Source organism: Sturnira hondurensis, unplaced genomic scaffold, assembly GCF_014824575.4.
Source record: "Sturnira hondurensis isolate 20B ecotype Veracruz unplaced genomic scaffold, ASM1482457v3 Scaffold0025395, whole genome shotgun sequence".
Lineage (NCBI taxonomy): Eukaryota > Metazoa > Chordata > Mammalia > Chiroptera > Phyllostomidae > Sturnira > Sturnira hondurensis.
In genome coordinates, this window is record NW_028098026.1 from 203,733 (window position 1) to 229,155 (window position 25,423).

General features: G+C 48.5%; 1 long non-coding RNA gene across 1 annotated transcript; it reads right to left on the bottom strand.

The window, feature by feature from the left end:
* Positions 1-1,780: 1,780 nt before the first annotated feature.
* Positions 1,781-12,100, bottom strand: LOC118982520 (uncharacterized). The gene is made up of 3 exons (XR_005065563.1): positions 12,035-12,100; positions 10,036-10,133; positions 1,781-1,863 (listed from the first exon to the last, which is right to left on the bottom strand). It is a non-coding gene; the product is annotated as an uncharacterized LOC118982520 (long non-coding RNA).
* Between the last annotated feature and the right edge of the window lie 13,323 nt (positions 12,101-25,423).

Consider the following 25,423-nt stretch of genomic DNA (forward strand, 5'->3'; position numbering starts at 1 on the left):
GAAGCAGGAGGGTGAGTAGGCCAGCAGGGTAGATGCCAGTGCCTAGAGTCAGGGAACTCAGGTGGGAGCCAGAGACTGCGTTGTGCAACAAAGAAAGGTAGGGAGGGTAAAGTGGAGGAGCTGTGCCAAGGCCATGGAGGGCTACACTGAGGGGTGAAGAAGCTCATGGTGAGGACCAGGCCTGAAGAGGCTTTATATCTCCAGTGACCATCTGTCTACCTCAGGCGAACCCACCACTCAGTTTGTTATCTGTCCACTATTCCCATCTGTCTATGTGAGTTCTGTCTTGCTGCCTCTTCTGCTCATTCCAGTATCATTCTGTCATCCTTTTTTCTCCACCAACCCGATACTCCCTGTCCATCTGCCTAGCCATTTTATCTTTCTGCTCATCTGTGTTTCCATCTGCCTGAGGTTCTGTCTTTTTAACTGTCTCTCTGCCTATCATTCTTCCCATCTGCCTGTTCATCTGCCATTTGATTCCCTGCCTGCTTGTCTCTGTGACAATCTCTGTAACAACCTGTTCATCTGACTGTGCCTGTCACTCCATAGATGCCCCATTCCTGCTCCACCCTCTCACTCAGCCCCCAGGCTCACTCACTCTCCAGCATGTGCTTTATTGGGCCTTAGGATCACCAGCTGTACTAGAGCCTTTGATATTGGGACTCACCAGTCCTGCTCTACCTCCCCGTAGATGCCAGGAAGCAGGCCAGGACAAATCAGCAAAGCTGCAGCCACAGCTGTCATACTGGTGGCCCAGCAGCAGGAGGGCAGTGAGGGGACTGGCAGCATGGGAAGGGATATACAGGTGCCCAGTGCTGACCCACCTGGCATCCCTACAGCCAGGAGCATATCCAGCCTTCTTGCCCCTAGCAGAACCAGGGGCTATAGGCACTGCTGTTCCAGAAAGAGGGACTGAGGGCCAGGAAATGGGCTGTAGAGGAAGTGGTGCTGAGTGGGGGTACCTTGAGCTGGAGCATGGACTCCTGGATCTGAGGATGGAAAGGGTTGGGGGTCATGGTCCTGGAGGAGGAAAGGGCTGGAGCTTTAGGCTCCTAATCCCCATGGGCATGGGTCTGGCAATGGGCAGGCCTGGGATAGGACCCCAACCACCTCACCATTGTAGGCATAGACATTGGGAACCAATTGCAAAGCTACTGGTGTGGAAGGCCCAGCACCCCAAGACATCCATGTTGCTGCTGTCTGCTACACACAGGATGTCAGAGGTGCTAGAGCCAGGGAGGGTGAAGTAGTCCTTCTGCTAGCCACTGTTGAAGCCTGCCCAGGCTGGGATTGGGAACGACAGGGTCAGTGAGGCCACCTCCTTACCTCACTGAGGACTGATCAGCCTCTCCTGGTTCCCCACTCACCTGGACCATGATGCCTCCACCAGGCCACTGTGGGGCTCCTGCCATTGTCAAAGCACATGGTTTGCTGGATGTCTTTGTAAAGAAACAGTGCTCAAGAGGTGCCATTGGTCGCCCGGAAGGTATTTACCTGCAGTAGGAGAGTGCAGCAGGAGTTGGTGCATCATGGGCTGGTCCAAGAGCACACCTCAGCATAATCAAGGCCACATATGACAAACCCACAGCTAACATCATACCCCATGAGAAGAAGCTAAACATGTTTTCCTTAAGATCAGGAAGAAGCAAAGATGTCCCCTCTCACCAGTTATTTAACATAGTATTGGAAGTCCNACCTCACTGAGGACTGGTCAGCCTCTCCTGGTTCCCCACTCACCTGGACCATGATGCCTCCACCAGGCCACTGTGGGGCTCCTGCCTTGTCAAAGCACATGGTTTGCTGGATGTCTTTGTAAAGAAACAGTGCTCAAGAGGTGCCATTGGTCGCCCGGAAGGTGTTTACCTGCAGTGGGAGAGTGCAGCAGGAGTTGGTGCATCATGGGCTGGTCCAAGAGCACACCTCAGCATAATCAAGGCCACATATGACAAACCCACAGCTAACATCATACCCCATGAGAAGAAGCTAAACATGTTTTCCTTAAGATCAGGAAGAAGCAAAGATGTCCCCTCTCACCAGTTATTTAACATAGTATTGGAAGTCCTAGTCATAACAATCAGAAAAGAAAGAGAAATAATTCATCCAAACAGAAAAGAAAAAAGTAAAATTGTTATTTGCAGATGACATGATACTATATATAGAAAACCCTAAAGATTCTACCAAAAAAAAACTATTAAATTGGTAAATACCTTCAGTAAATTAACAGGGAACAAAATTAATATTCAGAAATTGATTGCATTTTTATATACCAATAACAAACAATCAGAAAGACATCAAGGAAATAACCCCATTTACAACTTCATTAAAAACACTAGGAATAAAATGAGCCAAGGAGGTAAAAGACCTGTACTCAGAAAATTATAAGACATTGAAGAAAAAAATGAAGAAAATAGAAGGAATATACCATGCTCATGGATAGGAAGAATTGTTATTGTTAAAATGTCTATACCCAAAGCAATCTATAGATTGAAAACAATCCCTCTGAAAATACCAATGGCATTTTTCACAGAACTAGAAGAAATAATTCAAAAATTTATATGGAACCACAAAAGACCTTGAATAATCACAGCAAATTGAGAAAAAAAAGAACAATGTTATCAAACTATACTACAAAGCTCTGGTAATAAAAACAGCATGGTACTGACATAAAAACAGATACATAGATCAATAGAACAGAATAGACCTAGAAGGAACAAGTATAAAAGACACATGGACAAAAACTAAGGGGAGTGAAAATGGGAGGGAGGTGGGGAGCACTGGGGGGGATGGGCTGGGATGGGAGTAAAAGACAGAAAACTGTACTTGAACAATAATTAAATTTAAAAAATGCTTAAAAAAAGAATAGACCTAGAAATAAACCCACATCTACATGGTCAATTAATCTATGACAAAAGAAGGAAGAGTGTACAGTAGGGCAAAGATAGTCTCTTTAACAAACAGTGTTGTGAAAACTGAGCAAATAGATGCAAAAATAAAATCCGATCACTTTTTTATGCCCTATACAAGAATAAGCTCAAAATCAATTAAAGACTTCTTGTACCCACATCCATAAAACTCCTAGAAGAAAACATAGGCAGCAAACTCTTTAATGCTCCTGTCAGTAATATTTTTTAAGTATATCTCTCCTTGCAAAGGAAAACAAACAAAAAAAATAAACAGTTGGGACTGCATCAAACTGAAAAGGTTTTGCACAGCAAAGGAAACCATCAACAAAATGGAAAGACAACCTACCAAATGGGAGAACATATTTGCCAATGATACAAAATCAATAAAGATCTCCTACAACTTGCCCTGGCTGGTGTGTGTGGCTCAGTGGATTGAGTGCCGGCCTGCTAGTCAAAGGGTCACCAGTTAATTCCCAGCCTAGGGCTCATGCCTGGGTTGCAGGCCCGGTCCCCCATGGGGGGCGAGTGAGAGGCAACCAAACATTGGAGTTCCTCTCCTCTTTCTCCCTCCCTCCTCCTCTCTAAAACGTATCAATAAAATCTTTTAAAAAAGAAAGAGCTCCTACAACTTAACACAACAAAAAATAAACAATCCAATTTAAAAAATGAGCAGAGGCCTTGAATAGACATTTCTCCAAAGAGGATATACAGATGGCCAAAAGACACATGAAAAGATGTCCAATGTCATTAACCAGAGAGATGTAAATTAAAACCACAATGAGATACTTATTGGGTCATGTGCTGAAAACGCCTGTGAACTACATGGCCAGAGATTAGAGGAGTGGTCTCCTAAGGAAATCCAATGAAAGGAGAAAAGGACGCTAGGCAGGACAAAATAAGAAATGTTATAATTCTGCCTTTGTTTCCTCATTTAAAAATATTTTACATATATTTGAGCTCCTACTATATGCTAAGGAGCACTGAACCAAACCAACATGGTCCTGTTCTGAATCTTTGTCTGTCTGCTGGTCAGGTAAATGGCAGACCACGACCCTCCTGCAAGTTTGAATGGGTGCAGGCCTGTCCTGGCCTGGAACGGCCTCTCCTCCCTCCATGCTGCAGTCTGGCTGTGGCCTATGGTTCAGTACAGACCTCACCTACACCCTCATCCTCATCCCACCACAGCCTATGGTGGGCCCAACCCATCACGCTGGTGGGCCCTGTGGCAAATGCAACACAACTGTGACCTCAGGGATGATGCCGGGGCCTGCATTATGTTGGAGAAGAAGAGCAAGGCTTGGGGGGATGACTGTGGGCTGCCTGTCCAGTCTGCAGTCAGGAGGGACAGACTGCGTCAGCCAGGAGGCAGTGTTGACTACTGCAGGACCCCCAGGGGCCTTTTGCCCCTGCCACAAGCAAATAACCCAGACCCACATGTGTCCAGCTGTGTCAAGAACCGTATCTGCTTCCTTCCTTGAATTATGCTAAGTATCTCGGAAAGTGCTTTTATGCAGCAGATGTACCAGACATAGCTGAACACATGAACTTCATCCAAGATAATACCAGTTGTGTCGGTGGGCCTGTGCCAGTGATCTGTGTTTTCTTGGGCGCGGTGACCACCTCTTCCACTTGGCCCTGCAGACATATGCCACAGTCTGCCAAGGGACAGATGTCACCAGCAGGCTCTGGCGGAATTCTTCCTTCTGTGGGGAGTCGTGGTAGAGCAGGGCGGGAACTCCTCCGTGCCACAGACAGAAACACTTCTGTGCTCCCGAGTGCCCTCAGTTACTCCCACATGCCAAAGCCTGCTGTGTCAGGGACTTCCAGAGTCTTCCCTGGCTTCAGCTGGATGCACGCCGGTTGGTGCAGAGCCTGTTTTCTACAGGTTGCTGTATATTTTAATGCCACCCTTGGCCTTAGTCTATGACCCTGTGCTGTGCCCTGCCTCCCTGTCGCGTGAACTGGGTGTCCTTTTCCACCCTCAGAAAGCCTGATCTGAGAGGCTTACCTTTCTAATTCCCAAAGATGCCAAGATAATGATCCCAACTGTTGATACTTACTGAGCGTAGGGGTGGGGCTAAGGACTCCATGCACTTATTGCTGTCATCTCAGAAACACCCTGTGAGTAAGAGACATGACTGTGTTTATCTCCCTCTCACAGTTGGGAAAACTGAGGCTCACAGAGGTAAAGTCGTTCATTCACAGCTAGTTGTTGACGCTTGTTGAGACTTAAACCCACAGTTTTCTTTCTCCAGGGATGGAAAAAGTTTTTAATATAGCAACACCCTTCAATTCTTTCTTTCTTATTTACTTTAATTCTATAGTATGGATATTTTCAAACATAAACAAAAGTAGAGAGAATGGTATAATAAATGTTCCTGCATCCATCAGGCAGCTCGACCATGGCCACATTGTGGCCAGCCTTGTTTCATCCACCCATTTCTCACTTTATTTATTTACATTTTGTAAAGCAAATCTCAGACATTGAGTAAACCTGTAAATACTTTAGCATGACTTTCTAATTAATTAGGACCAAAAAAGGGCCATGATTTGTTCACACCTAACACATTGAACAATTACTTCCTGATATCATGAAAAACCTAGACCTTTCTGATTGTCCCCCAAACATCCTGCTCTCCTTTCCTGCAGCAGTTTTTGCTGGCTCCCTAGTGGTTGGAGATCAGAGGTTTGAACATCAGTATTGCAATAGGGGCAAGGCACATTCTTGGAGGAGCACCAGTCCCTTGCCCCACCAAAGGCACCAAAAGCCTCCAGGGAGCCATCCTGGGGGGTCAGGACACCCCTAAAGCCATGCCCTGCCCTCAAACGCTTTGGACTGGGCGGGGGGGGGGGGGACAGTGTTCATAGAGCTGGAAAGGCAGGGAGACTAGAGGCTGTTTCTGGAGTAACAATAGGTCACATCTATCCTGGGCTCATGATGTGCCAAAGCACAATTGTGTCACAAACAATTTATTCTACCTGCTTACTCCTCAAAACAAATCTGAGGCCAGTATAAAGAACCCATGTTCCAGTTGGGGTTGGGGGTGTGTGGTTGGTGCTGGGCCCTACGGAGAGGTGAAACAATAGGTTGGGGAGGTTTAAAGTTTATAAAACTATGCCTGGGGCTGTCAGGTGCAGGAAGGGAGAGGCTGACCAGGAGAGGAGGCTTGGAGGTGGCAAGTATGAGTCCCCAGGATCCCCCAGCCCTGCCAGTGTAGGAGGGTGCAGCCAGGGGATACCCCCCAAAAGGATTTGTAATGGGGTCCAGAACTCAGGGTGTCCAGGAAATATTAAAAACATGGGATGTCCTCACCCCCACAAGTCTGAGCTGGGGGATGGGACACATGGAGCAGGGCCATTGAGTTGTTTTGCATAGCAACAGTTTCACAGATAACCTCTAGAATGATCATTTAATGTATCTATAACCTTTAACTGGTTTCATGGATATGTTAAATAGCTGTGGCCCTGCTTTGAGCCAGGGAGAAGGGATTGACTTCCACACAAGATGTAACTAGGAGGCAGCTTCCCCTGGTTACCAAGCCTGCGTGAGAGCTTGGAGATGATTGGCTCCACTCCACAGGGGCCACGCCTGCCCGAACTTACTATGGCAGCGCAGAAAAGCTGGAAGATACGGGAGTGCTGGCAAGGGCAGCCGACTGTGGGAGGAGTCAAAAATGGGGCTGCAGAAGAAGACTGGTGTGGGGATTTAAACCCAGGTGCGGCAGCCATGAGAAGAATTACCCCGTGGCTTTAGCAGAGAATCGCCACATGGCTTTGGGGCTTCCTTTGCCACGCAGCTTGGGGAGCCGGAAAGCAAGATGTAGCAGTGATGCAGAGCTCTCTCTCGGCAGTTTGGGAGAATGCAGGGGAGATGCTGCAAGAAGGAAAGGGGTGGAAGGATGCTTGCTGGTGGGCCAGGAGAAGGTGCCATGTGGTTTTGGATTAAGAACTGGAGACCCCGACGACCACACAGCCAATGGGTGCTGGGAACTGAGGGAGGCCTGCCAGCTGAGCACAGATTACTGGGAAGAACCAGGGGCTGCCTCAGCCACAGATTTCTATTTCTTTTCCTGAGATACTGTACCTTGGACTGGGCAAAGTGGGGAAGGAAGGATTGAGTGTGTTTGTGGGTGTTTTAAGGGACTTTGGGATTTTGATGAAGCCATTCAGTCATTACTCTTGTCTGTATAACTTGAATAAGCAATTCCTTTCCTTTTCATCAATCTCTCACATGAAGAGCTATAATTATCTGGTGATGGGAAAGGCAAGCCTACTACAGGGGGACCCCAGGTGAAGGGGGGTCCATTTGGTAACATTGTGGAACCCCTTCCCTGGTGGTCAATCTGGGAAAACCATGGGAGACCCCATGTGCAGTAGCTTTACAACTACTTGTCACAGTAAAAGCCTGCCAAAACTAGCCAGGAGGGATCCACCCTATGAGAATAGAGTCCCTCGAGACCCTGAGGTCAATCTCTGCTTGGAGCTGGCCTGCTCCCATGGTCTCTGCTGTAAACTCTGGGCGTTCAGTTCAATTCTTTATCCCAATCACCAAGAACCTGGTCACCTGTGCCCACCTGTGACACCGGGACAGGCCCCTGCGGGGAACAGCACTGCAGAGTCCGGCCAAACTGCTTCTGTCTCTGCTGAGTCCTGTGGCTCGTTTGGTCCTGTGGCCCCTTGGCCCCTTTCAAGGTGGAATTTGGGAGAGAGAACAGGTGCGTGTCAGAGACATCTACCCAGGCTGACCGGACCCAGACTGTCCACGGAGAGAGCCTCGACCTGTGGTAAGCACTCCTCGGCCTCCAGAGACACTTGATCTGTTTGAAGCTAAAAGAAAACCTTTGGCTCAAACTAAGTAAATAGCATGTGACAGACCCAGTGGAAGTGCTGCAATTCTGGCTCCACAAAATTTCTTTGTCTATAGTTTTAACTTTGCCCTCAGGCTGGCTTTTCTTGTGCTGGCAAAATGTTGCAATTTCAGGCCTCCACTGTGTATTCCCCCTCGTCCAAAGCAAACTCCAGTTCTTCTCTTCCTCAGACACTAAACAAAATACCAGTGCTTCACTTTGATTGGACCCCACTGAACCAATCATTGTTGCCCAGAGGTTGTCTTAAACTAATGCGGCCTTTGCTTCAGGAGCTGCAGGTGGGAGAGATCCCTCAACTCTCACCGTGGCTCATTGCAGGGACCAGGATAAAATGGGAACCCACCCCAGTGGGCTCACATTCCCAAACCAGTATTTCTTGTTGTGGAAATCCTGCAAATTTGTATTCATTTACAAAGAATGTAAAAACCCAGGAAGACCTGCCCTCTGAAACCTGAGACTTTTTCTGGAACCCATAGGGGTGGATGTATTTTTCTGAGGTCCCCTGCCTACAAGGGTTTCATTGTTGGCTGTCGGAGTACACACAGCCCTGCCCCTCCCACTTCACCCCTTCCAAGAAAGGAACCGCTTTCAGAATTAGTCATGCTGTCAGCTTCCCACACCACAACCCTACTGAATCCAAAAAGCAGCCCTGCAGGGTGTGTGCCATTTTTATCCCCATTACACAGGTGGGGAAACTGAGGCCTGTGAGGACTTGCATACCTCAAATCACACAGTGAAAAGGAGGGAAAGCAAGGATTGGAATCTAGGCATTCTGGCTCTGACTTCTTACTTCTTCAACCGTGGGCCTACTGTGTGCCTTCAAAGTGCGATCTACTTAAGTAGATTGGGTATCTGATTCATCTGTTATGGAGACAGTCACTCGAGAATGGTTTTCATTCATTCACTCAACAAATATTTCCTGAGCATGTACTATGGGCCAGACCCCGTGCTTCACTGCTGGGGACACAGGGAATAAAGCAGACAATGTCCCTCACTCAGTGAGCTGACATACCAAACGGGGGAAAGAGACAATAAACACAACCAATATGTGTATAATTAGAGAATAAACATAACCAATGGGTGTATGTCAGGAAAAAATAAAGGACAGAACAGGGTGGCGGTGGGTGGTGGGGACGCTGTGCAGGCCAGGTGGAAGCTGCTAAATAGAGTGGCCAAGGAAAGCTTCATCAAGAAAGTGAGGTCTGAGCAAAGCCCTGAAGGAAGGAGATGAGAGTGGGGCCTGAGGACACATCTATGGGGAGAGCGAGTCTCTAGCAGGAGGGGCACGTGCGAACGCCTGGAGCCTGGGCAGGGAGTCTGGGTGCTGGGGGAACAGCAGAGAGGCCAGTGTGGCTGGCGCCCAGTGAGCCAGTGAGGGAGAGGCTGAAAGGGAGGAGATAAGGCCACAGAGGCTGCAACCAACTTGAGGGGACTTTGCCATTTTACCAGGAATGAGGTACAGCAGGGAAGGCTCAACCAGGAGGTCCCTGGCCTGACTCAGCAGTTCACAGGCTCCCTCTGGCTGTGTGTGGGGAGTGGACGGTAGGTGCAGTGACAGGGGCAGGAGACCAGGGAGGAGCCAGCTGTGATCTCCATGAGGCTAAGGATGGAGGCTGGGCCAGGGTCAGCAGTGGAGTGGGGCAAGTGGCTGGTTCTGAAAGTGTTCTCTGGGGTCTTATTCCCTCTTCCCACCCTCTTGTCTGTTCTTCAGACCCTCAAAGTTAAGTGGAGCCCTACTGTCCCTTGTCACCACCACCCCTACACACATGATGTGGAGGCAGACAAAGTTGGCTTGGAATTCTAACTTTGACCCTTAATTAACTGTGTGACTGCAGCTAAGTGACCGAGCCCCTCTGTGCCACAACTTCTTCCACTAGGAGAATTATAACTGCCTCACCTGCAGTAAGTCCTGCAGCGGCGTGCACCCGGATTGTTCTTTGAAAATGGGGGAGACTGTTAGCAATAATAGGCAAATGACTCAGGGATGTGCAGGGCTGTGGAGCTGGCTCTTGCTGGGCACAGCACCACCTTCTTGGACAGCAAGGTGCAGGGAAGGAGGATGGGGCTGCTGAGATGTCAGAAGTCCTGCTGCCAGCAGGCTGCTGGGTCAGTGCCTCCCCATGGCCACAGAGCCAAGCTCTTAGAACTGCAGCCTCATCTCTGTTTCTGCAGCCAGGCAGGAGCCTGCCAGCGCTAGCACCAGCCTCAGAGTCTGAGGCCCCCCCAGGCTGAGGCTGGGCAACCAAGAGGGGGAAGGCACCTACCATTAGGACGATGCACCAGGGGTCAGAGACTGGCAATTGATCCAACGGGAGGAGAAGGATGACGCTGTAGGAGAGCAAAAAAGAATGCAGGCTTTTATCTAAAAGGAAAACATATATTTTAATTCATATATAATATATATTATGTACATAAATATATTATTTCCTAAGTTCAATTAAATTGTTTATTTAACTTTGAAGTTACCCAATCCTAAATTTACTTTTCCTCTGTTTTTATTGCTGTTTATCTTGTAATTTATTATTTTGTGTTAACTTAAAAAATTTTTTATTGATTTTCCCTAACTTACATTTTGAATTTTTTGAGCTATAGAGAAGTTACATAAACAGTGCAGTATAATGAACCCAAATATCCTTTGCGGAGATTCACCAGTTCTTCGTGCTTTGTCTCATTTACTTTATCTCTATCTGTATCTGTGTTTGTTATTTTTTTTCCGAGTTTCTTGCACCTCAGAATCCCCTGATTCTTTTTGGGTGGGTATTTCTGAAGACAGCCTTCTCTGTTGCTTTGCCCGTCAAAGTGGTTTCATGAAAGAGTCACAAAACACACCAAGCTTTCCCTTAACTGTGCCTTTTCCCTGCCCACGGGCAGATCTGGTGACGACCTGGGGATCTGTCCTGCATAAACCCCACGCTGATCATATCTGAGGAGCATCTGTCCAACTAGGAGGTCTGTGCTGTGACCATATAGTTAGATGGTGGGTCTGAGACGGAAGACGACCAGGCCAGGCCTGAGGCCAGAGCCCCTGTGAGTCCCTTTCTCCCTCCCTTCCATGGAGCCTCAAAACAGAGAAATATGGGGCCTCGGTCACTCTGTGCCAGTGAACCAGCCCTTCCAAAAACTGCCCCCAAAGGGCAACGGGGCCCGATTAGGACAGGTCTTCAAAGAGAAGCTAGAGATGCAGCTTGGTTTGTTGAAATATCACGATGGTTAAACATTAGCAACTATGAATTTTGGCAACACTTTCTGAACCAAAGGAAACATATACGATAGTTGGGTTTGACCCTGGGGCCACCAGTCCGAGATCTTTGTCTTAGTGACTGAGGCAGACTAGGGAAGGCCGCAGGGCTTCCCCCGCGGACCCCTCAGCCCCCATCCCAGACCTGTGGCCTGCCTGCTCCTTTCCTGTAATTCCCACTCAAACCCAAGACCCCAAGACCCCTCCCTCAGTGATGAGGAAACTAGTCCAGGCCTGTCAGAAAGTGTATTCCTTCATGCCCACCTGCCCCCTCTTAGTAGCTCTGTCCTTACACCCCTGCCTCAGCTCCTGCAAGGCCTCCCCGAGGCAGAGATACTCAGGAAGGAGGAAACTGGGGAGGTGCCCCCGGGCCAAGATGAAGAACGTGGATACAGGACAGAGACCCAGTTCTAAGACCAGTTGTTCCTGCTTTCTGGAAAGTGCTGAATCATGGTGACTCATGAATGTACCTGCACAGAAGATGCTGCATGACCCCTGCTTCATTGTAATCACATTTTAATAAATTAGCATTGTGGGACCCCCTTCCCTGGTGGTCATTCAAGAAAAATCATGGAAGACCACATGCGCAGTAACTTTAAAGTAATGTAACTACTTGTACATGCACAGTAAAACCCCACCTAAACTAGCCAGGAAATATCTGCCCTATAAGAATAGAGTCCCTCCAGGCCCTGAGGTCCGTCTCTGCTCAGAGTTGGCCGGCTCCCATGTCCTGTGGAGTGTACCACTGCTTCAGAAATCTGCTCTCTCTCTTTCTGCTATAAACTCTCTGTGTGTTCGGTTCAGTTCTTTGTCCACGATCACCAAGAACCTGGTCACCTGTGCCTACCTGCAACAGTTTTTGGTGAGCCAGCCAGGAGAAGACACCAGAGTGGTAAGCCCCCTTTGCTGTCCCGGCACTCATTGCTATCTATTCCCTTTTGGTGAGGCTGATGTTCTCTAAGGGAAGGTCAGCTGCTGAATTGCGGGCGTGGGTTGGGCAGTTAAAAAACCACAAAGGTACTCACCGCTTGAAGACACCTGTGATGGGATAATGGGATGCGGAACCGGGTTAGCCTTACCCCCGCCAGGTGCAAGAAAATGGCTGCACACCGGTCAGGCACACTGTGAAAACCACAAGCCACTGACCCATGCCCGCTCCCTCGTAGGCATGGTCCCACCTTCCGCACAGGCTGTCAGTCTCCACCTCCCCTGTGCTATGACCTCCTTTTGCGGTCTTCTCTTCAGGCCCGCAGATAGTCTTATATGCTTGCCCTCCCTGGCTGGCTTGGGCCTTTATACCTGCACTCGTGCCCCACTTGCCTTTTGTGTAGAAAGCGTTCCTGCTGTCTTGGTGCCCAGGATATCTCTCTGGGAGTCACCAACAGCCCCCTCACTAAGGATAGTTGCAGAAATGGGTCACTCCCACCTTTGGCCTGTATGTTCTATCGTTGTAAGAAGCAACACCGGGCGGAGCTGCTTAGCAGGTGCCTGCTGGCTGTTTGTTACCAGAATGGCCACAGGGAGCCACTCTGACCCAGTGAGTGGGATTTGGAATTCTCCGGTGGTTTACTTGCCCCTGGGGATATTTTAATTTCCTCTCTCAGTCTGTCATCCGGCTATGAGATCCATCTCCAATATGTAGGGGACCTTCGGACAACTCTTGAGGTTCCCTTTTGTGGAAATTTCAGACTCAGGTACAATTTCTTAAATCTCTGGAAAAGTTGGATAGAATAATACCCGAGTGTCCTCTTGGTGATTTGGAAGAGTCGTTTTATAATAAGGTCATCTTGGTGCCCCTCTTGGTGGTTTATGGGGCCGGAAACCATTTTACTAGGAAGACACCTCCTTTGCCCCAGACCTGAAGGCTTACAGGCAGGTGAGGGTCTCCGTAAATGGAGAATACAGGGATGGAAACGTACTCAGCCTACTTGGATAGAGCAGTGGGCCTAGGGTCGTCAGGATCGTAGACAATTACTCAAGGCTGGTTCCCTCCCAACAGTTCTTTGCAGCCTGGACACTCAGCAGGGCCATGAATTATGCAAATACTGCCCAGGGAACTCAAAACCTCGGAATTAAACATAGAAAAAGATGCAAAACTAAACTGTGGTGATCCTCTTATGTCTTTTAGATTTGTGTCAGCTGACACTCACTAGGATTTCTTTCACCAGAGACATCTGGAAGGTCAGTGGGATCCCGGGGGTCACCCTGTGGCCCACTAGGAAGGCTCCTGAGGTGAGCAAGGAGGGACGACTCTAGATTGCAAAGGAGTATCTTTGTGTTTTTCTTCCTTCTCTTTAGGATCAACACAGTCGAGATGGGAGCCATACCTTCCAAATCACCACTGGGTTGCATTCTTAGCAATATGGATAAATTTGACCCTAAAAATTTACAAAGTTGCTCTAGCTGGTGTGGCTCAGTAGATTGAGTGCCAGCCTGTAAACTAAAGGGTCACCAGTTTGATTCCCAGTCAGGGCAGATGCCTGGGTTGCAGGCCAGATCCCCAGTAGGGGACACTCAAGAGGCAACTATATAGGAATTGATATTTCTATCCCTCTCTTTCTCCCTCCCTTCCCCCTTCTCTAAAAACAAATACATAAAATATTGAAAAAAATTAAAAATATAAAAAGAAAGACATTAGCTTTCTTTTGTAACACTGTTTGGCCCCACTATGTATTAGGGGACAGAGAGATATGGCCTGAAAATGGGAGCGGAAATTATAATACTTCCCTACAGTTAGATCTATTCTGCCAGAGGGAAGGCAAATGGTCTGAGATTCCTTGTGTGCAGGAATTTATGGCTCTGTACCGTGGTCCCTCATTTTGTTCTGGCTCCACCCTGACAGAACCTATGGGCTCAAGTGTTGATCAATTAGAAGATACCCTCCTGCCCTGGCTGATGTAGCTCAGTGGATTGAGCACGGGCCTGTAAACCAAAGGATCACGGCTCGATTCCCAGTCAGGGCACATGCCTGGGTTGCAGGCCAGTTCCCAGCAGGGGACACATGAGAGGCAACCATACATGGATATTTTTCTCCCTCTCTCCTTCCCTTCCCCTCTAAAGATAAATACATAAGATATTTTTTTAAAAAGAAGATATCCTCCTTATTCCCCACCTGTCTCTCAAGGGAGATCGAGGGGACCCCAGGGTTCCGGAGTCTCTGCCCCTACCTCAGAGGAACAGCCTTTCCACTGCCTTATGCTGCTATGGACAACCTAAAGCCACGAGCTGAGGAAAAACTCAGCCCCGCAGGACATACTGAGTGGCGCTTCTCACCTCCCCAGCACTCCTACACGCCTACCCTTGAGGGAGGCAGCAGGCCCCGAAGGTGCTGTAAGGGTACGAGGGCCCTTCTCTGTAACTGATTTACAACAATATTAAGACAGGCTAGGGAGTTTTTCAGAGGACGCTTCACGTTTCACTAGTAATTTCCAGGCTTGTACGTTAGCCTTTAGTACGTCCTGGAGGGATGTGCACAAAATTCTGACCACCTGCTGATCCCCAGAGGAGAAACAGTGGATCTGGGAGGAGGCCTGTAGACACACAGACTGGCCGCACACCCAGAACCCTGGCACTAACCGGCCTGCTGCCCAGGTCATCCCAGACCAGGATCCCGACTGGGGATACAATACTCAGGTGGGAATCTGGTGTAGGGATGCAATGATCACTTGCCTACTGGTAGAATGGCAAACTGCACCAAGAAACCTGCAAATCATGAAAAGGTTAGGGAAATCACCCAGGTCAAGGAAGAGAACCCAGCTCTCTTCAGAAACAGACTAGTGGAAGCCTTCCGAAAATATACGAACTTGAATTCGTCCTCCTTAGAATGCCCAATCTTGATCAGACAGCATTTTAGAAGCCAGTCCACTCTTGATATTCACAGAAAGCTACTGTGTTGCCGCCTGTCGAGGCCTGACAGGCCCACTCCAGCTTCAGGGAGGTGGAAGAAAATGCGTGGAGCCGTGGGGGTGCTTGACATGCCTTTATTCATGGGCGGGCAAGCCGTCCATGCTGCAAGCTGCGTGTCCCCCTGCGTGTCTCTGTGTGGCACACTGCACGTCACCTGTCCCCTTGTGTGGTACATTTCGTGGCCCTTGCGCCCCAGCATGGTACATATCATGGCGCCCAGTGGGGAGCCCCTACCTGCTTAAGTACTAGAGGCAAACAAAGCCCCGTCAAGCCAGAAAATTATATAACATAGCATAATTCTGCACATTCAAGCCCACTCAAGGCTATGAGAACACTGCTTATCAGTACCCCCCGCCCCTCCCCACACCTGGGTGAGAAAGCCAGACTGCCTTCATTCACCCTACAACTTCAAAAATTACAAATGGGCCCACAGACCCCCCTCGACCCCAGCTCATGGATATGGCCTTTTCAGTCTCCAACAACAGAGATTTTGAGGAAAGAAAGAGCATGGAGAAGCAAGCTGAGCTCCTTTAGTAGCATTAGCCTCTAGTAGTGCTTTTGGCAGAAACCAGCCCCATCAGGAGAGCTTGAGAGGGTCTTAAAAGGATCAGGGGTGAAGGGATCAGACCGGTTATAAATGAAAGCACCTTGGACACTGGGCAAGGAACTGCACTCGGCCACCTCTGGGACGCTGTTGTTTATGCAAGAACGTCTGTTCTGACCCCTGGCACTGGAAGGTACACTGCCCCCATTCCCAGAGTGGAAAGGGGTCGTCACCCAAGGCCATGGCTGCTCTCGAGGACTGAGGGTGCCTGGGGAACAGGTTGGCCTCAGGGAATTCTCATATTCCCATCTCTACCAGGGAGCCCCAGGTAACTCTGGGTGAGGCAGATAAGAAACTCAACTTTCTTGTTAATACTGGGGCCACTTACTCTGTCCTTAACTCTTAACCCTGGACCTCTTTCCTCCAAATCAACTAAGATAATGGGGGTCCAAGGAAACCTTAAGGCCTATTTCTATACACTCCCTATCACTTGCCAATTTCAGAGTCAAATATTCAAAAATTCCCCTTTGATGGTTCCTCAGTGCCCTATCCCTGTTAGGCTGGGACCTTTTAGCCTGAATGGAAACCATCTTGTCCCCTGAAGAGCCACATGGGTTAAGCAAGGTCACGATGATCAGTAAGAGCTGAAACCAGGAGGAGAGCCCAAGTTCAGTTCTGGATGCAGTAAACCTGCTGGTTGGGGAGTCAGGAATTCTGGGAAGAGTGAAGACTGCATTGCTGGTTAAAATCCAATTAAAGTTTACTCAGGTCAGATTACCCTCGCAGGAAACAGTATTTTATTATGAGGGAGGCTTTGGAAGGGTTACAGCCCACCATAACTAAATCTGTACAACATGGGCTCATAGTTCCTTGTCAGTCTTGCAAGATTCCCATCTTACCAGTAGTCAAACTCACCAGAGAATATAGGTTAGTTCAGAATCTAAGATTAGTTAGTGAAGCAGTAGTCCCTTTACATCCAATAGTAGCTAACCCTTACACCTTGCTCTCGCAGGTACCTGACGATGCCCGGTGGTATTCTGTGTTAGATTTGGAAAATGCCTTCTTCTGCATCCCTTTGTATCCTGACTCTCAGTATCTGTTTGCTTTTGAGTGGACGGATCCCAAGACGGTGATACGTCAGCAATATACTGCAACCGTATTGCCACAAGGGTTCAGGGTCAGCTCCCCGCTCTTTGCTAGAGTATTCGAAAAGGATCTGAGAGATCCACAGTTACAAAGTGGAGCTGTTTTACAATATGTAGATGACATACTAATCTGCAGCCCCTCCAAGGAGGCTTCTGATCGAAATAACAGTCAGACTCTGAATTTCCCAGCTGAAAGAGGATAGCGTGTGTTAGAGAAGAAGGCTCAGATTACCAAACAAAAAGTAAATTATTTAGGGTACCTATTGACTTCTGGGTCTAGGCAATTATCACAGGAGAGAATTAAGGCCATTACTACAAAACAGCAGCTTTGCTCCTTTTCAGCAAGGGCAGGATTCTGTAGGATTTGGAGCCCCAACTTTGGACTAATTGCCAAAACTTTGTCTGAAGCTACTAAGGGGCCAGACACTGAACCCATTATATGGGGAAAGGAGTGTGATCAGGCTTTTCATAAAATCAGGCCCTAGCTGAGGCCCCAGCCTTAGGCATCCCTAACTTGAACAAGCCCTTCGCTCCATACGTAGCAGAGAAGCAAGGAATAGTGTTAGTAGTCTTGGTCCAATGACTAGGGAATGAACCTCAACCGGTTGCATTTTTTCTCTAAAAAAAACTGGACACTGTAGCAACCGGGTGGCCTCTGTGCCTAAGAGCAGTTGCAGCCACAGCCGTGCTGAGGAAGCTGCTGCACTAACTCTCAGGCAGGAGTCAGAGGTCTTAACTCAACATCAGGTACAAGGGGTGTTAGAAATGAAAGCTAACAGGAGATACACTGACGAAATGTCAGGCCCTTCTCCTGGACAATCCTGAAGTAACTGTAAAGGCCTGTAATACCTAAAATCCAGCCTCCTTAATGCCTACAGAGTCACTCCCAGACTTGACCCGTCCCTGCTCAGACATTAATCGTACTCACTCCAGCAGGACTGACTTGCTAGACCAACCCTTAGAAAACCCTGAGGACAAATGGTTCACCGATGGGAGTGGAACCTTCCTTTGTGCTTCCCTGTGACCCCGCTAGAATTAAGGTCACTTAATTATTCCACTGCCTCTCTTAAATGTTCTATAGGACACACCCCATATTATAGTAATACTCTTACCAGGTCCATTAACCCGTTTGAAGCCCTGGCCTCTCTTTCAAGTTCCAGCTTTCTACAGAATGTTCCTAAGGGAGAAATTTTCCAGCCTTTGAATGGGTTACGCATAGTATGCTACCTGAATTATGAGTCTAACTGCATTCCTAATGGTACCCATTGTTGCTTTGACAAAACTCATAGTGCAGATACAAATGATACTTCAAAATGTGTTAGTTGGAAATTGAACCAACCCCTTTAAGGAGTACTTGCAAAATTCCTACCACCACCTATAGGAGGGGAAGATCAGGGAGATAATTTAGGCCCCCTTAAGGACTGCCTTTCCCCCCTGCCATATGCCCTCCCTAGCAAATGTAACTCCACCAATGCCGCAGTCACTGCAGCACCCGCAGGCCTCGTCTGGCTGTGTGGGACCCCAATAACTGGCTCACAGTTCGTTCAGAACTTCAAGAAGCTATTGCTTATCCACGTCTCAGCAGCTCTAACCATGGGGGTGATTGTACCGTAGAGACCTGGGCACCCCGAGATCTTATCATTATGAACATAACCCAGGGGCCTGGAAGTCCATCTTTCAGCAGAAGAAAATGAGCTTTTGGTTTAGTGGTGGCTGGAGCTGCTACCACCATAGCCGCTGAAGCCCCCTGGGGAGGCTTTGCCTAGCTTCAGGCCACTGGCGAGGTTGCAGAAAAGTCTCCAGAAATACTGCCAGCACTCTAGCTGGACTATCACAATCGGTTGGCTCACTGGCCAATGTAGTCATGGATAACCGCCTTGCCCTTGACAATCTTCTAGCAGAACAAGGTGTGGTATGTGTTATCAATAAAACCTAGTGTACCTTGTAAATAACTCTGGAATGGTTGAAACGAACATAAGGAAAAGTTATGAACAGGCAGAACTGTCGGGAACCGCCCTGTCTGGTTTCAGGAATTGTAACCGCCCCCCTATGGATAAGGCTGAGTGAGCGACCTTCGGACTGTGAGCCGCTAAGGAGACAAAGCTTATCTCCCTGGCAGGAGCGCTGCTTCTGCTTCATCCATCTCCTGCCCCCAGTGCTTGGTCAGTTAGTCAATGATAGGTAAGACCCCTTGGCAGGGGGGGCAACCTAAGCCAGACACCATCACTTGGGAGGCCCTCAAGGAAGGACTCGGGGGGGGGGACTGCAGCAAAGAGAGGGTGATGGATCCTTACTCCCCAGCTATTCTGAGAGAGCCTGAGTCCCCATGTCTGGCAGAAGCACTTGCTGGCTCTAATCCACTGAAGCCTAAAAACCTATGACAGGGAGGGCAGTGCAGCCCTCTGCTGGCTGGAGCGGGTTTTGGGGTGATCTAGCATGAGAAGGAATTTGTAAAGTCCTGTGAAGCCTGCTTTGCTAAGAGTGCATTCATACAATAAGGGTCAAAGCAGGAAATGAGTTATGTCTCCCAAAGTGTTTGCAACCGCCTTATCTGACAGACACGGACTCAGACTAAGCCCTCAGATTTCTTTGAAATGTTATCTACTGTTTGATCCTTGCCACCCGACAGTGATTGATGAGCTTTACCTGTATTCCTGTGTGTTACAAGCCTAGTGAAAGCCATTGAGGAAGGGGCTCTTGGTCCTTCTCCTTTGAGAGATTGACCACCTCTCCTCCCCTAGCAGATTTTGGCTTGGTAGACTTATTTTCATCCGTGGTGAATGGGGGGACTTGCACACAAAGTTTCCCCCACCCAGAATAGCTACATAAATATAATCAACAGGGCCAAGGAACTAGGCGTACTCTGACCTGGTTCCCTAGCTTAATGTGGCTACTACCCCTCCTAGGTCCCTTAATAACATTGCTGCTCTTATTACTTTTAGGACCTTGTTTGTTTAATATTTTGTCTTCTAGACTAAGCACCCCCATATCAAGTTTATGATGTTCCAGGGTTTCCAAACAATGTCTAAGAGTGATGAAGCTGACGGACATACAGTATCCATGATGGCCTCAGGGGTTCCTCCTCAACCTCTAGATGGAATAGGGTGAGAGTGATGTGGTTCTCAACAGGCGGGGACTACTACCCCATCTAACCTGGAAAAAGTTCCAGAACAATGATCTCTGCCTTTCAACAACCCCAAAAAGATTTTTGGGAATCACGCCTCTCAGGGGGAAGTTGAGGCAGGAGATAGTCAAGAAGGAGGACACTCCGGAGGTGGGTGCCCCATGACTAAGACTAAGGACGTTGACACAGGACAGAGACCCTGTTCTAAGACCAGTTCCCACTTTTGGGGAAAGCACTGAATCACGGTGAATCATGAATAACTCCTCCTGCTTCATTATAATAGCATTATAATAAATTAACATTGTGAGACCCCCTTCTCTGGTGGTCAGTCAAGGAACATCATGAGAGACCACATGTGCAGTAGCTTTAAAATAATACAACTACTTGTACACGCACAATAAAACCCCACCTAAACTAGCCAGGAAATATCTGCCCTATGAGAATAGAGTCCCTCCAGCCCCTGAGGTCCATCTCTGCTCAGAGTTGGCCGGCTCCCATGTCCTGTGGAGTGTACCACTGTTTCATAAATCTGCTCTCTCTCTTTCTGCTATAAACTCTCTGTATGTTCAGTTCAGTTCTTTGGTGATCACCAAGAACCTGGTCACCTGTACCCACTTGTGACAGCACCATGTGTTAGACTGGTGGAGTCAGAGTGAGCCTTGGTTCGGCAACCCCCGTACTTGAGTTCTGGCTAAGGAAGAATGTAGAACCGAGACTCGAACTATAAGAGAAAGTTTATTGAGAAAGTCACAGAGGCAGAAGAAGTGAGTGGTAGGAGAAAGGGGCTTGGTAAGTTACAGAGGCAAGAGGAGAGCCCCTTAGAGCTTAGGAGAGGCACAGGAACTTGCCTGGAAAAAAGCTGAGCGGGGTTGGGAACGGCTCCAACACACTCCTAGGAGGAAGAGCTTGACGGGTCCTCCATCCTAAGGGCTTTTAAGGGTGGAGATTTTAGGAGAGGTCGCAGGGGAGGATCTCGGTAGATTAAGCAATGGCTCTCCAGGTGTGTGCTCTCCCCTGATTGGTTGGAGTCGAGGGGGTCAATGCAGCTGGTCCTGGTGAGGCTGGGCAGTGAGAAGCTAGGAAAATTCCTCGGCAAGTGGAACAGGGAATCCGAGGCAGACAGCTGAACACAATGGCTAAGCAGTTTATAGCCAGATACAAAAGGTCACCTCCCCGGAGATAATGTCTAAGCCTCAGTGGTATGGCAGCTCCAGGTCCCCCCACCCCCAAATCAGCAAAACCAGGTGGGCAATGCCAGAACCAACTTCAACTAAAGACCCCCTGCCCTGCCCCTGACCAATCAGTGGAGACCGTGACCCTGGAAGAACACACCTGGAGAACGGATGCGTATTCTACTGAAACCTTCCCCCGAGACCTCCTCTAATCCATAAGAGAGATACAAGCCCCAAGACAAGGGACCCAAAGTATTTGCTCTCCTGGGGAGCAGCCCATGCCATTCCCTTTCCTTTCTTCTTCTTCCACTTCTTTCCCCACAGGCACAGGTCTCCTCAACTCTAGGCAGTGGGCAGCTGGCAGCTTGTCCCAGGCTGACCCCCTGAACCTGTCCCCAGAGCCCCCTTTTCTCTGACTTCCCAGTGAGCTCAGGCAGCCCCACCTAGGCTCTTCTGTCGCTTATTCTATGCTAAGCTCTTCCCTGTTCACTGTTCCCAGGTTTGAAAAATGCATCCTCATAGTCACCTGGACTTGCGTTTGTCAAATCTTTCCTACACAAAGTCAAGAACCCACACACTACAAATGGTCCTAGACAGATCCACTCAGGGCCAGGCCCCTGTCTGGGAACACTGGCGCCATCCACCCAGTTTTGTTGCTTTTCTGGGCCTGGAGCTGACATGCAACTGAGGCCTAGATGTTATCTCTAAGGAGGAAAGGTCAGGGGGTCTAAATAGCATGACCGGCAATTTGAAAGGTTAAGGGGTCCAAATGGCAGGACCAGTGATAAGCTAGGGGAGGGCAGGTCACCCTGGGGGCAAAATCCTTGTTTTCCCAGTTGCTAGGCATCTGGGGCTTTCGGGCCCATCTTCCTGGCTCTGCTCCTGTCTGTCTGCCTATCCCAATAAGGGAACAGAAACAGCAGAGGGTGGTTTTGATTTTAAATAGGGTGGCCAGGGAAGGCCATGTGACAAGGCGGCCTTTAAGCCAGGACCTGAAGAATGTAACGGAATGAGCCCCACTGACGTGTGGAAAAGGAGTCCAGATAGAGGGAGCAGCTATTGCAAAGGCCCTGAGGCATAAAGATGCCTGGAGTGTGCTGGGAACAGAAAAAGGCTGGAACAGAGTGACAGTGTTGGGGGTGGGCGGAGCTGAACCCCCTCCAGCTTGCCTAGGGCCTAAAATCAAGGGTTCAAACCAGTACCCCCAGGGCCTGATCCAACCGTTGGGCCCCAAAGTGTCAAAGGAATTGCCAACATTTACCAAGTCAGTCACCAACATTTAGAAATCGGGAGGTAACATCAGAAAAACCAACATTTCCAGCTTCTCTTGGTGGGTGATGACATCAAAGCAGAAAAAAGGGCAGATCTCAAGGGGCCTGGAGAGCGTAGGCCATCCTGGGTGGCCCTTCAAGTGGCTCCTGTGCCGCGGTCCAGCCGCAGCCCATCTAAGGGTCCTCAGGTGAGAGTAGGCGTCGGCACTGGGTAACAGGCAACTACACAGCTCAAAGGCTGGTGAAGCTCTGTTCCGTTTATTGTAAGTACAAGCTGATTTTTTATATTTTCATTTTTGGCATAGATTAACATTTACAGGTGTACAGCATGATCAGTTGAGCAGAAAAAATCAATACAAAGGTAACTAGGAAAAGTACGAAAGTTCTCATAGTTTCAGTTATGTTAAACAAAAGTTATTTTGACCAGGAAAACCATTAATCAGACAATTTGAAATAGTTCTATGTATACAGTTTAAATGTCTTATTGTTTATTAAAGTTCTCAGAAATTGTCATGGGCAACAGGTACGCTTAGACCGAGCAGAGGTTAGGAAATTCATTATAAGCCTTTGTAATATCTAACTTAGCTATCTATCTTGCTGTCTAAAATGTTTTTTGTATACTGAGGACTCTGACTCCTTGGTAGTTGTTTCTAAGTGCTTAGTTTGTAATAGCTAACCAGCTTCTTCTGTTTTTATGCCTGTCTAATTCTAATTGATATATATTCCTGTTCAAGGTAAAGGAGGGGCTGTTACTCTAACAACTCTTTAATAATCAGGGGCTATTTTCTAAAGGGGTTTTTGCTATTCTATGAGGCAGTTCTGTGGGAATACATATTTTTCCCTGAACTGTTCTTTCTTGGGTGGCTTTCACAGGAACAAATAAGTAAAGTACGATGCCTTAATTCAGCCAGGGTGATATCGCTTAGGACTTGAGCCAACTGTTGTTTTTTCTCTGAGAGTGGTCATTAATTCTAGGAGATTCCAAATTTTCAGAAGTGCAAAGGTTAGAATACTAAGAAACAGTAAGAATAAAAGCAACACCATATATCCACTAATGCCACGTCCGTCCTGCTGGAAAACGCTTCTGTGAGGCCGTCATCTCCAAGTTGTGACTGTGTCAACCGACATGGTTAGAAAATGCTTCTGTGAAGCCTTTGTCCCCAAGCTGTGACTGTGTCAGCCGACCTGGTTAGCATTGGACGTGGCATCCCCAGGCCATGACTGTGTCAGCCGACCTGGTTAGCATTGGACGTGGCACTCCTGCAAGTTCACAGCCACACCATCCCCAAGTGGCAGGTCTGGGCCACCTGCCAGTGAGGCAGGAGACAGCATAGGAAGACCTCTGAGACTGAAATTCTGTTACGGGCCAGCCTTTAGCACCCTGGTTGCCAGACAGCACCTTCCACCACTTAGGTAGATTAAATAGTAAACCGAGGCAGGGAGGAGGAAGGAGACGTGGCTCACACACTCACTCAGTCCTGAGCCTGGTCTGATAATACTGCCAGGTGTTCCAACATCGCTAGAAACGCTACAATAGCAAGAAAGGAGGGAAGTCCTTGAAATTCTACGTAGCATTTCCACTCTCTGAGAAAGAAAGCCTAGAAACTGTGCTTTCATCCCAGGGCCTGGAATATGGGGGAGGGTCCCTGGGGCCCAGAGAAGAAGCCCATAAGAAAACTTCAGTTAGTTGCCCACCTCTGGTCACTCTTTGTTTTACGAGGGAGTCCCTGGTGCTTACAGGAAGAGCCCATGAATAACTTTAGAAAACTGCCCCAATTTTAATCAACTGCCTCCTGTTACATATTTGTCTTACTACAAGATGAAAAAAAATGGAGTCTGGAGCAAGACAGAGATTTGTGTTACTGAAAAGGGCCAAGGGGGGTGTACGATATACTATTACCGAAAGGACCCCCCACTAGGTTTACTACGCCCGCTGCCAGAGGAAAGACATCTCTCAATGCCAGATTTGTGTCAAGGAGAGGAAAGGTTTATTTAAAGCTGCACAGACTTGAGGTAGTGACCCAATGTCCCCATTAAAATATGAAAGTCTTGGAGGACACTCACAGACGCACACAATCCATCCTTCTCCCTCCGCCCTAACCTGGGGAGCCATATCTCAGGAAAAGAAGTCGAAGTCTGTGATTCAGGCCCCCAGCACCATCAGCTGTGTCGCCACCAGGATCTCCAGCTAATCCAAAGCCATGTGGCACCTTCCCACCAGCAAGAGGCGATTCACCCCTTTTCTTCCCCGCAAAGTCTCTCCTGCTTCCTAAGGCACATGGCAAAAGGGAGCGCCCCAAAGCCACGGGGTCCTCCCTCTCACCAAACCTGCGGGGATCCCCACTAAGGCCAAAGCCGCATGGTTGTCTCTTCAGTGGCTGCCAAGTATGGGTTTAAATCCCCACACCAACCTCCCTCTGCACCTCCATTTCCAACTCCTCCCACAATCAGTTATACCTGCCAGCATTCCTGTATTATTCCAGGCTTACTGGGCTGCCAATAGTGAGTCTGGGCAGGTGTGGCCCCATGCAGTGGAGCCAATCCTCTCCAAGCTCTCACACAGGTGCTGTAACCAGGGGCAACATCAAAGTTCTTTCATCAACATCAAACATTCTTTTTTGCTGCCCACCCAGTTCCATCTTGGGTGGAAGTCACTTCCATTCCCCTGGCTCAGAGCATGGTCACAGTTATTTAACATATCTATGCAACCAGTTAAAGGCTATAGATATGTTAAATGACCATGCCAGAGGTTAGCTGCAAAGCCCTTGCTGTACAAAACAGCTCTGCATGTTCCTGCTCCATGTGTTCCTTCCCCCAACTCACACCTGGGGGGGAGAGGGATGAGGACATCCTGCGCATCTTTCTAATATTTCCTGGACACCTTGAGTCCTGGACCTCATTCCAAATCTCTATTTGGGCCCCGCTCTGGGCTGTACCCTGTTCCATTAGGGCTAACAGACCCCCACACATACCTAAGCTTGGTTAGTCACATTCCCCCAGGAAAGCTGGCACCACATTTACCTATGAATCAATATGTAACTTTTTTTCTCCTATCCCACCAACTATGTAAGTCCTCATGTAACAGTGCACAGCCAGGAGAGGGGGCCCCAAAAAGAATTTGGAAAGGGGTCCAGAACTCAGGGTGTCCAGGAAATATTAAGATGTCCTCACCGACCCCCAACCCCAGGGGGAAGGGACAAATGGAGCAGGGCCACTGAGAGCTGTTTTGCACAGCAACAGTTTTGCAGCTAA